Below are 15,423 nucleotides of genomic sequence, written 5' to 3' on the forward strand. Positions count from 1 at the left end.
CTCGGTAATTCGGCTATATGCTACTCCCGTGATATTTAAAACATTTTTTTTAAACAATTTTATTGTTTCATCAATTTGTCGGATAAACAGCATAATTCCGATTATAATATTAATGCCGTGTAAGTGCATACAATGAGTTCAAAGTACGTGAAAATTTGCTCTCCGCGCGAAGCAGCTGCTTCGCTGGCGCCGGTTTGGCGCCGACGGGCGTCTATTCGAAGTCGAGAGAGAGCTTTCATAACATTCACTCGTAAACACGACGTCAACAGAGGTTTTCAGCGGCGCTTGGAGTGGGTGTATCGCTGGCGGCGGTTATCCGCGTCCTTGCTTGCACGCCGGCCGAGGCCGACAGAGACCCTCACGCAAGCAGAGTCCGAGGAGCGCAGCCTGCTGGGCCCGGCTACCAGCGGGCCAGCCGGCCATTGGCCCAGAGCGCCCGCCTTTGGAGGGGCGGGAGGATGTCAGGCGCAAAAACTACATTCGAAGGACGGTAAAAATAAGTTTTTTTTTAAATAAATAACATCTACGTCTTTGTTTTTGAAAACCTCCGCATAAAATAAACTGGTTTTTGGGAAAAAAATTCATTGATATTATGCTTTAAGCCAAATACTTTCGGAATAGATACTATAACTCATGTTTTATTACGGTTGTTTTAACAGCCGTATTAAACTGCAACAACCATATAAGAAGAAAAAAAGTGATTATTTTTTTTTTTAAACCTTAGTATTTGATTGCATATTGTGCTGTTTTAAAACTGATAGTAAATAAGCTATAATTTGTTCATTTTCATGATGTTTGGTGGGGACTGAAAAAGGAAGGTTTTGTGGGCTAATGAGGGGGAGGGGGGGGGGTAAAATCATCTGCCCAGAGCCGCTCGCTACCTGACATCGGGGCCTGGCCGCCGCCGAACCATCACACTGTGTGTGCGGGGCCAGAAACTCGCTCTGTGCACATTATTTCAGACGCACCCCGCACTTCTGTAGAACCACTCGGATCAACGGGTGGGGTGCTAGTCTTGTTGCATAGCTCGTGTGTGCGCGCTGGCGTGTTGTGCAGTGCTAAATTAACTCTACGTTCTGGTGTACAGACCGTGTGTGATTGCGTCAGAGGGCCGTGTGATCCGGGGCCAGGTTCACTACCCCTGGCGACAACTATCGCTTTACGTGGTCATGGAGGTGCATATATGTAGTATATGCGGTAGTAGCAGTTTCTTATTTAATACTTGCTGGACTGATCCCAGGCTGGCAGGTGAAGTTACAGCTGCGGAGAAACGGGCTGGTAAAATAAATATAGTTTAATAAACTAAAGAAACATGCTTTTAAAGATTATCAAACTAAAAAGTAAAAAATAATTTTAAAATTTAATTTATGACAATGGTATACAAGCAATACTAGTATAAATGAGAAAAAAAGCTTGAGGCGCTTTGTGCCATATTTTTTGTATATTAAGCGCCCCATGCTTTTTTCTCATTTATACTAGTATTGCTTGTATGTATACTATTGTCATAAATTAAATTTTAAAATTATTTTTTACTTTTTAGTTTGATAATCTTTAAAAGCATGTTTCTTTAGTTTTTTAAACTATATTTATTTTTAACTTTTTAGTTTGATATTCTTTAAAAGCATGTTTTTTTAGTTTTTTAAACTATATTTATTTTTAACTTTTTAGTTTGATATTCTTTAAAAGCATGTTTTTTTTTAGTTTTTTAAACTATATTTATGTATAATTATCATAGGGAAATGAGTTACCGACACTACCTATTACCATCTGAGATAACTATTTGGAGTTGCAACGTCACAAAGAAATGGTAAAGTTTCTCCGAATCATTTACAGTTAGATGTATGGATATAATCTTAGAATTTACCGAGGAAAAAATTTTTTTTTTATTTCGGTATGGTCGGGTGTAGAATCCACGATCGCTGAATCCGAAAGCTGACGTCATAGAAGTCGCGCGCCATAGACCGCTCGGCTAACGAACGTAATGAAATTGGTGGGACATTTTATTGTGATGAGGCACTCACTCTTAGTCGAAAGAGTTACAGACGGACAGACAAACATACAGGTGAAGCTAATATAAAGCATGTAATGAGCGAGACTCGAACGTGAGGGTTCCATGCCCTGTGTCTTGATACTTTATCATTTGATTACTTCGTAAATAAACAGTGGGAAATTAATTTGTCAGTTTTTTGTAATTCTATGTGTGTTTGATACCGTGTCATTTTCGAAGTATTGTGATGTTAAGGGGGTGAAAAATATGAATCACACAGTGATTTATTATTTGTATGATTACTTTCGTTATAACTTTTAATCTCTGGTTTATAAAACCACAAACAAATCCCGGTCTTTCCTTAAACACCAATACGTATCCTACCTTAATTTCAACTAAATAAATATAATATTGTTTGGGACCCTGTTTTATTTTAATCGTGACCAAAGAGGTGACAATACGACAGCAAAAGGGTGTTCTTATTCACGCTGAGACACCGGAACAGTGGAAAGAGAATATCCAATGTCATCGTCTGCCAGTCGCTGTCCGCGGTCTAACCAGCCTAAGAACAACTCGGCGTAGCGGGCTCGCGGCAGTGTGAGGAACAAGGGAACAAGTCTACCACCGAATAGCGATACTGCAGATCCTAACACTATCCGGACCATCACAATTGGAAACAAGTTAATCGTAGTTGTTTAACTGGTCCAGGGAACCCCAAAAAAAAACATGATTCGATAAAGATCTTTTTTTCCCACACTGTCGAAAATCATCTCGCTGCGCACACTAATCTGTTGAAAAAATTGATCCAATATTTTATTTTACTCACATATTGGAAAAACCCTTGATATTTTGCATGTATGTATTTTTGTTTCTGAATGAAATGCAGGCATTGTTTGACGCGCATATGATTTTTCATGATTTTCTGCTAATACGTTTTTCAATCATTAAACATTTTACCAAACGCTATCTTCTTTTCATATCCCTGAAACAAAAGGCAAGAAATAAAAAATTCATTACCCTTTAACTATTAAATAAAACAGTCAATGCCTAATAAAAATTAAAAATTTCTACTAAATATCACAGATATACTGCTCATCTCCTGTAACCAAACTACTTATAAACGTTCAAGTACTTCACTTATTATGATAAGCATTATTTATGAAGTCTAAATTTATTCGTGATAGCCTGAAAATATACACCAGAAGTCTACCCCGTGGGGCTATTTAAGACACCCAGTTCCAAAAGTATTTAGAACACTTAAGCTGGACTCACAATGATTCGTCCGTCCGCCAACAAGCCGAGCGATTCACAGTGATTCTCACGCCCGTCATAATATATTTCTACTTTGTTGCTGCCAACAACTATTAAGGCTTATATTTTTGAGGAAATTTTTCTCGTAAAGGTTTGCCGGTTGGACAATCATGTAAGCAAAAATATTTATTTAGGGTAAATATATTTTCAAGTTACCGGGATTTATTAATTACTTTTGTGTCTCAGATAATTTTTGTTTCAAATATCAAATCCAACTCATAAACAAGTAAAAAAAACATAATACGGAAGCAGCTTAACCAATAAAAAAACTAAAAAAACTCTTTTAAAATTAAGACAGTGTCTTAGAGACATTTTTGAGGTTATAATTTCATCCGTTCGTCCGTCAGAAGTTAAAGCTTGGCATGGTTTTGATGGTCGGACGGATGGAATTTTTCGGGACATCTGATTGGCTGCAGGTCACGTGATTGACGGACGGATGAGACGGATCATTGTTGAGTCCTCTTTCTCATAATCGGTCTGGGATCTAATGTAGCAGTTTAGATCACTGCCAATGCTATTTTCTGTATTTTGCGAAAGAATACACGTTCATTTTAAAGTACATTTTAGGCAGCCATCCCAAAAAATTATTTTTTAAACGCGAACACTAAATGTGTTCCTGTGAAGAAAAAAAATCACACCTCCTGATAATAGACGTTCCCATACAGCACAAAAGTTTCAGAAACGTTTATTTCATGTTGCCAACATTACAATGTTTCAATAAGATAATGTTAAATTATTTGAGTTTACCTTGAACATCGATTTTTGTACGTGTCTTGACAAATGGTAAAAGTGTAGCTTACAGGATGGACTCAAAAAGAGAAATGCAACAGAGGTTTCAAAAGTTATTTTTCAGTTAACAGCAAACCGACCGTACTGAAAATTTGATTCAGAGCTGTATCGTTTTATCGTCGTGCGGACGTTGTAAGGGAATGTTCCTGCGAGTGCTTCAGCCCCTTCCCCTCCCCAATACTAGGCAGCCGTGCTGTAAATCAAGGCAGCCCGCAGCGCGCCGCGATTTATGCTCGTCGAGCAGCGAGAAGGATGCGCGCCAGCGCCCCTGGCGGCGGCCGTGATAGACTGCAGCGCTGACTGCGTCTCTGCTGGTGCCCTCTCCCGCTCCCCTCCCCCGCCCCCCTGCGACACACTCCCCGCGGTGCTGCCAACATGCCGGCCGCGGCGTGCACGGGGTCGTGTTTCACGTTTATTTACCTCGCGCAACCCGCCACATGACAGAACCTCATGGCGCGCGCTCCGAGTACACCACGCCGTGCACAAAGGGTTCCATACCCATTTGAAAACTATTCTAGAGGGACGCATACTCTTAGCTCTTATATAGACAGGCGATATCGCCACAGAATGACATTCAAACACTAATACAATGACGTAGCCGGTGGAAACAGGCAAGGGGAGCTAAAAAAAAAATATAAAAACTTTAGAAAAATACATAAACAATCAATTTCTGAAAAATTAATTAATATGTTAGTTGTTGGTTAGAAAGAAACAAATTACTGAACAGACTACTGCGAGAAGTCATAGGAATTACGATCTTACGATTCTTCGCAGTTAAGCATTCGCCGTCAATGGATTTTCATAACAAAGAGCAAAGGAGCTGTAGTTAGAAATTTTTTAACTAATCCACACACTCTATTTTTTCTTCTACATCTCATATTCTTCCTTTTGTTATCGCATATTATTGCATGGTTCCATGGACCCTCCTCCTCATAAAAGACGTTGAATTCCAAAAATATTTGTGTACGAGTCTTTCAGTACTCGCCAATTATGTGTAACATATAACTTCGGTAATGAACCAATTCATGTGTTCTCAAGGTGCAAATACACTTGTAATTCGAAAATCGGACATGAAATTTAACGTAGACTTGTTTAAAATCATTCCGAGCGTGATAAATATGTGCAAATTGTGTTTTCAACTGCATTTCGGGACGCTTATCACGCAAAGTTTACGCACCCGCCACTATAATTCGCTGTCTGAGCAGCTACGTCGACAATTGAATCATTTGATTAGCAAACCGAAATTTCTTACTATATAATGAAACGGCTCCGATAAATGCGAAAAAAAGACTTGAAAAAATTCTAAACTCCGTCTTTGGACCTGACTTTTGACAAGGAATTTTATTATAATACTTACCTTCTTGTTAAAATTATTTAATCAGAATACAGTTTAAAAACTTAATCCGAAATGAAAAGTACTTTTTCGGACCAAGGCGAATTCATGAATGTTTTTCGTAAACAGACCCCACTGGGATATCTTGAGTAGTTATTTTTCCCCCTGAAGCTGTGAGCCCGGGGAGGCGAGGGCCTGGGGAACAAATCTGCTGGTAGTAATAGCAGCCTGACCTCGGGCCTGGGGCAACCTCGCGGGGCCACTGCGCCGCGTCTGTCCGCGCCGGCCCCGAACACCGGACACGTCGCCGCCCGCCAGGGGTGGCCACGGCCGCGGCTGGGTGCGCTCAGTAGGCTGGGTGCGCAGTTCAAACACACGGGCCATCCACGCCACTGTGCACGCCACATGCGCGGGATGGCTTCACTAATGAAATATTACTGTTACTTTTATCCAATGGAATTTCTCCATGAATCCGACGTCTGTTAGTAATAAAATTTAAATATTTATTTTAACTAAAGAATGTTTATCCCGTGAAAATTGACCAGAAATTTGTGAGCACAGTATTTCAGCATGTAATTTTATTTTATTTATGTACCATTCTAAGCATGAAACATTTTTTTTTTAATTTTTATTTATTAATCTACTCTCATTGGCTGTTGCACCATGCATTCGTAGCAGAAATAAAATATACTAATTTCCCTCCTATGTGCAAAACCTTTCTCCCGTGCATATACGACCGTCATATGCGGTATCGTGAATCAGCAGGTTCGAAAACATGGCGGTGTAATCTTGTGTACTGAGCTTTTTCTGGAGCTAGGTGAGATGAAATAACGAAATAAATCATATTGGCATCTAGAAATAATACCACGTGGTTACCTGAAAGGGGGAACTCGTAAATTACAAGTCGTTTATTTACCTGTGAAGGTTGTAGAGCCGCGGTTTCCAGAAAATAAGTCTTATAGTAACTAATGAAACTTTGATTAGGCTAGATCAAATACTTTAACAACACTTAAATCTTTAAGAAAATTGTAATTTACGTTTTATTACTGTAGCTGACCTAACCTAACCAAACTTTCACTCTACAGCCTTAATGAGTAAAAATTCAGTTGCAATATTTAATGCTCCCTTCAGAAATATAAACCGTGGCATTAAGCCCGGCTACCGATAAAATTTATTTCGGTAATTTATCTCAATAAGTTCCAATAAGTAGCGGCTTTCAAAATTTACCAACCTGGTTTACCAAAGACACGCAGCTATTGCGTTTTTGAGTTCATTAATAATAATGTATATGTTCTTTGATACTTCAATACCTAATAATACAGATAAATACGCTCTGCATCAAAGCACATGAAATAATTTCAGGGAGCACGTGTGTATGTTCGGATACTATTTGTAAACAAGCACACGTGGGTTCTTTTGAATCAGACGAATTTGACAGTTATGCAGGCAAATAGTAAGTCCGTGATGGCTGCGTGCTGTGCCATAGACCAATTATGTGTATAGACCAACTCTGGTATTCTGTGGCTGGCTCCAACTGTGGCGTATCATTTACCAATATATCTGTTAAAATTTTCTGATTTAAACAACGCCGCGTGAGTTTGTTCAAAAACGTTACTCCAAAACACTTATTAAATGATACGTTTCAGTTTGTCACTACAGGAACAATTTTATATACTAGTTACGAAATAATAAATACTTTCATGTTTCCAAAACTTCTGTGAAGTTTATTTTTATTATATACTAGCTGCCCGACCCGGCTTCACACGGCTATACTAATGGAAAAAAATTAAGCCACATCTCCCATTTACAGTAATGATAAACAAAAAAAAATCAGTGAAAATTTATTACAATGCTGTATAATGTACCGGAGAGAAAATGAATAGCACCGATGGTTTCCCGACTCGTGCACGCAACGTACAACTGATGTACCCGTACTTCGCTACGGCAGTCTACAGGCAGATCACTCTTGCGCCGCTCATTAAACATGCCCCTCCTTGTGGGTACGCCACTGCCGCGCGATGCCCGTTGCCATGGAGACGCAGAAGGCATGGACAATGCAAAATCCTGTTCTCATGCAGACAAGGTACCCACTGTTGCCTGGTTTTAACCATCCATGGGATCTAATTTTCGGAAAATGCCATCGTGCGTAACATAAGGAACATTACTGTGAAGTTTCAAGTCTGTAAAATATATATAATTGAAAAAAGGGCAATAAAAAACAAATTAAACACAGAGAGAGGAAAAAAAACAATAGTTTAGGTTTGCGATTTAAAGTGATAAGAAGTATTTAAATACTAATTGAACTTTTATGAGGGTACTGATTGCTTCGTTGTTAATATCACAGGAGTTTTTTTACTTGTATGGGAAAATTAAGAATGATAAGGCATCTAGTGCGTGGCAACAATGTTAATAGGCAATAGGAAATAAACTTCTAGCGCCTGCGGCATTGTCAACACACACTTCGTACGTGTACTACATGTTGTATCTAACCCCCTCCAACGCATTTGATTCTAAATTGGACTTTTAGTAAGGATCCCTAATGTTATTGATAATATAATTAGGCCTATAGCCTTCCTCGATATATGAACTATTCAACACTGAAAGAATTTTTCAAATCGGACCAGTGGTTCCTGAGATTAGCGCGATCAAACAAACTAACAAACTCTTCAGCTTTATAATATTAGTATATATGTATTATGTAAATCCTGACCATGTTAAGTTCTTTGAATGATTCTTGCAATGTGGAAACTTAATTCAATTCGACATACGCCATTGCTGATTACACTGTATGTCATAAGAAACCTCAACATCAGACAAGAAAAATAAATATACAAACATGCAGTCTGTTTGTGCCTGAGAACAGTAACAGATCTCTAAAGTTCTCGACACGTCGCAACTGTTGTCTTAGGAAGCCTATTGTGTTCGTCTGTTTTGTCGTCGTTGTGTCCAGAATAACTGTTTTGTCACATCGCTTGGTTCGCATGTGCGTCTCTGTGTGGTCGTTGTGTTGTCAATTTCACCTTATTAGTATCATCGGTGGGTTAATCTGTTTTGTCTTAGAGTTGTCCAAGATCGTGTTATGTGTTTTGTCTTGCTACTGTCTCGTCGTTGTTAGCCCACTGTGTCCTTCTGTACTGTAAAAATTTTTTGACTAATACCTTCCATGGTTTTCTGTGCTGTCTAGTTTTTTTAATACTTTAACATTCCCTGATTTTCGCTGGTTTTTTGTGTGTTTGCACACGAAACTATCTTGTCTGTTGTTAATTTTCTTATGACAAACAATGTAATCAGCAATTGCGAATTTCCAAAACTATATATTCAACTCGACCGTGCTATGTTCTCGTATCACATGTAAATTTTAATTAAATAAATTTTTCGTAATCAAGATGTTCAAGGATTTTTTATAGTTTCAGTAACTATCCTTGCCCTTTAAAACTTTTAATGTCCCCACTTATTGTGTGCTGCATTACTACGTTGGCTAATAAGCTTTATTTTTGAACACGCGCATGTAACTTTGTTAAGATTGTGTTGGTCTCAATATTTCCACTAGCATGAGAGGGACAGAACTTCGAATTTTGGGAGGGGTGATTGTATGTTTCGGGAAAGGGGGGTGGGGATAACCGGATGACCGGAGTGTTTTTTGTGGTAGGTATGGGGGGGGGGGGGGGTAAGCGGATGACCGGAGTATTTTTTTGTGGTAGGTATGGAATACCTCCCAGTTACTTGGGAAGTCATAAATTGGGCTATTTTAACGTAATTCTGACTTTTTGAAAAGCTATACCCATATGTCTCCAGTAATTTTAGTTATGGGGGTTATATGGGGGGGGGGGGACAAATCGCCCCAATCACCCTTTTCCTAGTCATTCGTTTAATAAACCATTTTCCCATAATTACATTTTAGTGTGAACCGATTAATAATTTTTAAAATAAAAAATAATAAAAAATTTAACTATTTTTTCTGGTGATGTCACCCTTAGAAATCGAGACAGGCTGTTAAGAACCTCATAAGTATATATTCTACCTTAACCACTTAGCCACTGCCAAATATCATTATATGTCTATATGGGAAACTCCGGCCAATTAGCATTGGTGAGGGGCGAGGCTGTTTATGGAATTGTTTCCAAGCTATTTTACACTCCACGCCGCTAGATGCCACTGCTGTAACTAGCTTCACGCGTAGATACACTCCACACCGCCGGGTTCGCAGACACCGCTTGCCTCGCCACCGCTGGACCGGCTGCGCTGGAGGCAGCGGGCCCCGGGAGCACAGCGTGTGGCGGCGCGGCGAGTGACAGCGCCCGGCGAACCAGGAAGCGAGGCTAACAGCAACAACCCGCGCACGGGTGAACGGCCGCGGCTGTCGCCGCGCCGAGCCGCAGGCGCGATCACGTCTCAATCGAATAAACAACAACATTCGATTAGGAAGCACTTTCACTACTCGCCAATGGTGTGTAACATCCGACCTCATCTTGCAAATACACTCATAACACTAAAATCGGACACGAAATTTAGCGTATGATTCTTTAAAATAATGCCAAGCGTTATAAATATACGAAAATAGTGTTTTTTGAACTACATTTCATGACGCGAATCACACGTAATTTCTCACCCGCTGCTAGAATTCGCTGCCGGAGCTGTTACGTCAACTATTGAATCAATTGACTGAAATTTTAAACTATACAATTAAAACCCTCCGATATAAGCGAGAAAAAAAAAACTTGTAAAAATCAATGAAACATGATCCAGATACCCAGTCTTCCATCTTAAATACTTTCTCCATTATTTGCAGTTATAATGTCGCTCAGCTCCAACTTGAAAGACGTGCACAAGGCTTGGGAAGCACTAAGGAGGTGGTGATGAAGCAGCAGCCCGTGTAGCCCTGAGCTGGACTGACGCCCTTGGCCGCCCCTGACCGGCCGCGTGGCTGCGCGGGACATGGCGTCCAAACAAACAGGCGCGCGCTCGCACACACGCCTCGCCTGCCGGCCTTCGACAGCAGCTCCGAGTCAGCCCCCGGCCCTTAGGCTCGTTCCGCACACGGAGACGTGTATGCTCGGCAGTGCTGAGCCCTTCCGTGCGACCAGTAGCACACATACGAACATTTCGAACGGATATAACTGTATTGGAAGCCCTTATTTTAATCTGTAAGAGTAACGGTCGTTAGAATTGTTTCCTGTCGACTGTTTTAGATCATGTAACAAAGGATCTGTTGCATTTTTATAATATCAAAGTTTTGAAGTTTTAATTTAGAGCATGATATGTACCAGTTATCCGAATGGCAAAGCTGATCGGTCCCACACCCCTCGACAGCTTGTCGACATATGGTAGCCATGTTTGTTTATGTTTTAAATACGTTAAAAGTTGTTTCAAGTACAAGACTCTCTAGCGTTATATTATTACTTTATAGTTTATTTGTCTTATATTTATACATATCTGCCATTGATATAATCTTGAAGCATAACATTTTTTTTTAAATTAATATATTACGTAACCTTGAAATACAATCTAATTAGTTACAATTTGTTACGTTTCCGTGCATTGTGGAAGCAGCAGACGCGATAGTGAATTGTTCCGTGAGATCCGTCTCCGTTTACGTGATTCGTCTCCGTTTACGTGCCATTGTAAAACGGGCCTTAGGCTGGGTTCATAAATTATGCAAGGAACGAAACGACACAACAATGCAACATGGAACAAACGCAACAAAGGCTTGGCCTTTTTATAGCAAGCTACACGCAAAACGTTACAATTCCTAAACTTAAAAATTTTAAAAAGCAGAAAACATATATTTACTCCTTTCTTATTTGGATAATTCGTATTCATCACGAAAACAAAAGAAACTGTTTATAATTTTATGTGAAAAAAAGTTATTTTTCTCTCACTGAGTGACAAATTAACTAACGTAAACACGATGAATATAATAATAAAAAAACAATATGGTATTCTATGCACATAACATCTGCGCCTTTAAAAGTTTTCGGAATACTTCTTTACAAATATGGCCGTCGAAAACGCAAGCCAAAACGTAAAAAAAAAAAAAAAAAAAAAGGAAGTTTATCAGTACTTGGGGTTTCGCTATTGCGTATTGTGTAGTTTATAAATCGGTACTCTAAAATGTGATCTCTGAGCAGTTTGCATCTTGCTGTCAAACAGTGACATGCCGATTCTCGCAATTGCCACCACGTGTCTTTAGCGCCCAATGACTTACCAGTTTCTATGGCGTACTGATTTAATAACGCCCTCTTGCGCTTCAACAGTTTAATTCCGAGCATACTATGTACGGTGACTAGTGCTTGTCTAGTTGCATTCTATGAACCCCTATCGAATGTACCACGACTTTCCTCTGCGTGAAAGTAGTATTGCCTATGTCCAAGGCGTTCAGTCATTGCTGCTAAAGATTTTGCTTACATCGAAACAACGCAAAATGAAGAGCGATTTTGTTCACTTAGATATAATTTACAATAACACATCCTTATACATAAATCCATTATATCGGAAAGCAGACATTTCGTATGCAACTAGAAGGCAAAACTCTCTATTAAATTGATGAAAGGAAGGATATAGTTTTACAAATTTGTCAGTACATTGAATAACTTAGTCTAGAAACAATATATTTAAGAACAACCATCACAAATATTTCGGGTAAGTTTCTGAACAACATGTACATACACACACATGCCAACACACACACCTACACACACACACACACCAACACACACATACACACACCATTATTTAATTTAAGTTATTTACGTTTGAATAATTCATTACTTTGTTTCACATACTCACAGTCAGCAAATTAATTAAGCAAAGATCGTGGGTGATAAATCTGATTGTAACGACCTCTTAAAGATCGTAAGTAGGTAAAGCTTCCTAATAATTGTTTGTTAATAATGTACAGTTATTTTGTGGAATTAAATAAGTTTTCGAGGTTCTTATTTTAATTTACAACAAATAATTTTTTTATGAAAATTAAAAAATCCTACCAGAAATTGTATTTTAATAACGTTATTACAAGACCATCATCCTAGAAATATTAAATAAAGCATGTGGAAATAACGTATATTAGTAAATTATTTTGTTGCATATGGTTTTCAGATTTACTTCGTCTTTTATTTTATACAATCATTTTTGTCAGCATAAATACCTATTCCCCACACATACGAACATTTCGAACGGATATAACTGTATTGGAAACCGTTATTTTAATCTGTAAGAGTAACGGTCGTTCGGATTGTTTCCTGTCGACTGTTTTAGATCATGTAATAAATGAGCTGTTGCATTTTTATAATATCAAAGTTTTGAAGTTTTAATTTAGAGCATGATATGTACCAGTTATCCGAATGGCAAAGCTGATCGGTCCCACACCCCTCGATAGCTTGCCGACGTATGACTTGAATCGCTAGCGCGAGGTTACCTAGGATTCTCACTACGCTAACGAACTCAGTAGGTTGCTAGACAGCACAGAACCGCTCGAGACAGTATCTCAAGCTGCGGAGCGAAAATAGTCGGCGACACCTCACAACGCCAGGTATCTCACTGCCAGTGAGTTACAGAATACTGCCGCAGGAGACGTCGCTAAATATAAACGCTCTGTGCGGCTCCCCCCTCGTCATACATGCCACGTCCTACAAAGTAGTTGTTTTTTATTCCCTCCCGCCCTTCCTGCCGTCGGGTGAGGGTGGCTGGCGCAGTATCCAAGGGCGGTGGAAGAGAGACGCGAGTCAAGTCATCAGCGCTTCCGGTGTCGTGTGGAGTTGCTACAGCGGGCGTTTGTGCGCGGGGGGAGGGGTCACTCCCGACCTGTTCCTGCTTCCTCCAGCCACCCCCTTCCCTTCCCCCAGGTCAGCCACGCGGCGGTGGTTGCTGTACAGCAGGGAGGTCTGTGCGCGCCCCCCCCCCCCCTTTCCCCCTCCGTTCCAAACACTGTATCACACTGTACTTGTCTTATAGTTTTATAAACGATGTGTTTCTAGGCAAGGTAGGCAGGCTGATTTAAACCACATTAGTTCAAAACACGGTTCAAACAAAGTAGTTTTTATAAAAATAATTTAAATAGTGTATTTTTAAATGAAATATTTAATTTTTTTAATGAACTCTTAATAACAACAAAATTTTGATTATTAATTTGTATTGTGATTTACATTTAAATTATCTGAATAAGTTGGAAATCATACCCAGCTAAATACTCCTCTAAAATTAAAAAATATATATAGTTAATTTTTTTTTTCTGTGGGAAATCCTTGACTGTAGGCTACATTCACATTTTGTGAGAAACACCCATTCTATAGAGAATCCTCTTCCTGTGGGGCAATACCCTTTTGTGGTTTTGCCATTTAGCTACCACAATGGAAGAGCGTTCTTGAACTCTGCATTGCAAGCACGCCTGCGTTACAGATCATTTTGCAACTGGTAATGGCTATAATTTTCATTTTCAATTGTCTCCTACAAATAACATGATGTTTTATATAGAAGAATTTTATTCAATTTTCTGGAAACTGAGTCTTGGAATTGTGTATTAGATGAACAAAATGTTGATAAAAAAACGATATAACACGTTAACATACTAGAATAAAGCTAACACCCACACAGTTAGCAAACTCTGGGCATTAAAAAAGGTTAAAAATATAATTATTTAGATTAAGTTGATTATAGCAAGAGACCAAACAAAGCAGCAATTAAATAAACAACCAATTAATACACTACTAAAACATCTATACTGTAATTACAAAAATAGACTTACACAAATAACTAAAGATATTATAATAAAGCAAAAATTTATGAAGTGAAAAATCATTCTAAAAAAATTTAAAATGATGATAAAATAATAAATAATACGTTTGACCCTGGAGAAGCTGCAAAAACACTGATTGCTTATTTTTAAAATATTGTCTATAAAAATAAATAAATCACAAATACATCTAATAACTATACATCTTACACAAATGTATGTCTTGCTTTAGCACCCCTCTATGAATCTGATATAAATTATGGTATTTCTGAAATGGGAAGCTCAGGCTACATGTTTGGGTTCTAATATATGTGCAAAAATACTTTAAGAAAACAAAGATAAATAGTGCAAATCTCTAGCTCATATACGTAACTTATGGAAGAGAGATAGGAACCGAAACACGTTATATTGGTTCTTCGAGTTTTCATGCTATAACAATTGTAATAGTTTTATATTTATAATTTGCCTGCGTTATGGACGATATTGCTCATCAATAGTTTCTAAAATACCATAACATAGTGTCTTATTGTCCGTATTATTACAGTTATAATTCCTAAAAATAAATTGAAAACTAAATCCCAATAACTTTAAGACTTCTCGGGGAATAAATGTATAACAACCTGTCACTTTTAACTTAAGGCATTCCCTAAACTATAAACTACGCTTTAACGAAATAATATTTTGAAAAGCCAACGATAGAACATTGTTATGGCCCAAAGACTATTGAAACTAAGACGGAGTCCTATTTTTTCTCCTTACGCTTAGGTATGGAAATATTTCCTGAATGGCTAAAGGAGGCAGTGTGTCTCTGTTCCTGTTTCAAAGAAATAACTCAAGCTAAAACATCTATTGATGTAATATTCGTGTGGAACGTAAAATTATTCTAGATAAATTGGATATTGTTGGCATAAGGGTTTTGGAAACAGATTGGTATACAATTAATTTATTTGGATGGCAGGTCTCGAGAGACTAAGAGTTAACACTAAAGTAGAAAACTCTCTTCCACAGGGCAGTATTCTTGGGCCAGCATTGTTTTTATGTATGGCATATAAATTACTTTAGTAGCATTACCTAATGAGACAGAACGTTTCTAATGAGGATGATACCACAATATTATTTCCTCCTGACAATTTCCTTTCAGTATTTGAAACTGCGAATAAATACAATTAAAATTAAAGCCGTGTAGAAAATGATTATTTTAATTTTCAAAATATAAATAAAACTGCAGAGATTGTGATTCAAACCAGCAAAAATTTATTTAATTCATTAATTTAA

Source organism: Bacillus rossius, chromosome 3 (genome assembly GCF_032445375.1).
Source record: "Bacillus rossius redtenbacheri isolate Brsri chromosome 3, Brsri_v3, whole genome shotgun sequence".
Lineage (NCBI taxonomy): Eukaryota > Metazoa > Arthropoda > Insecta > Phasmatodea > Bacillidae > Bacillus > Bacillus rossius.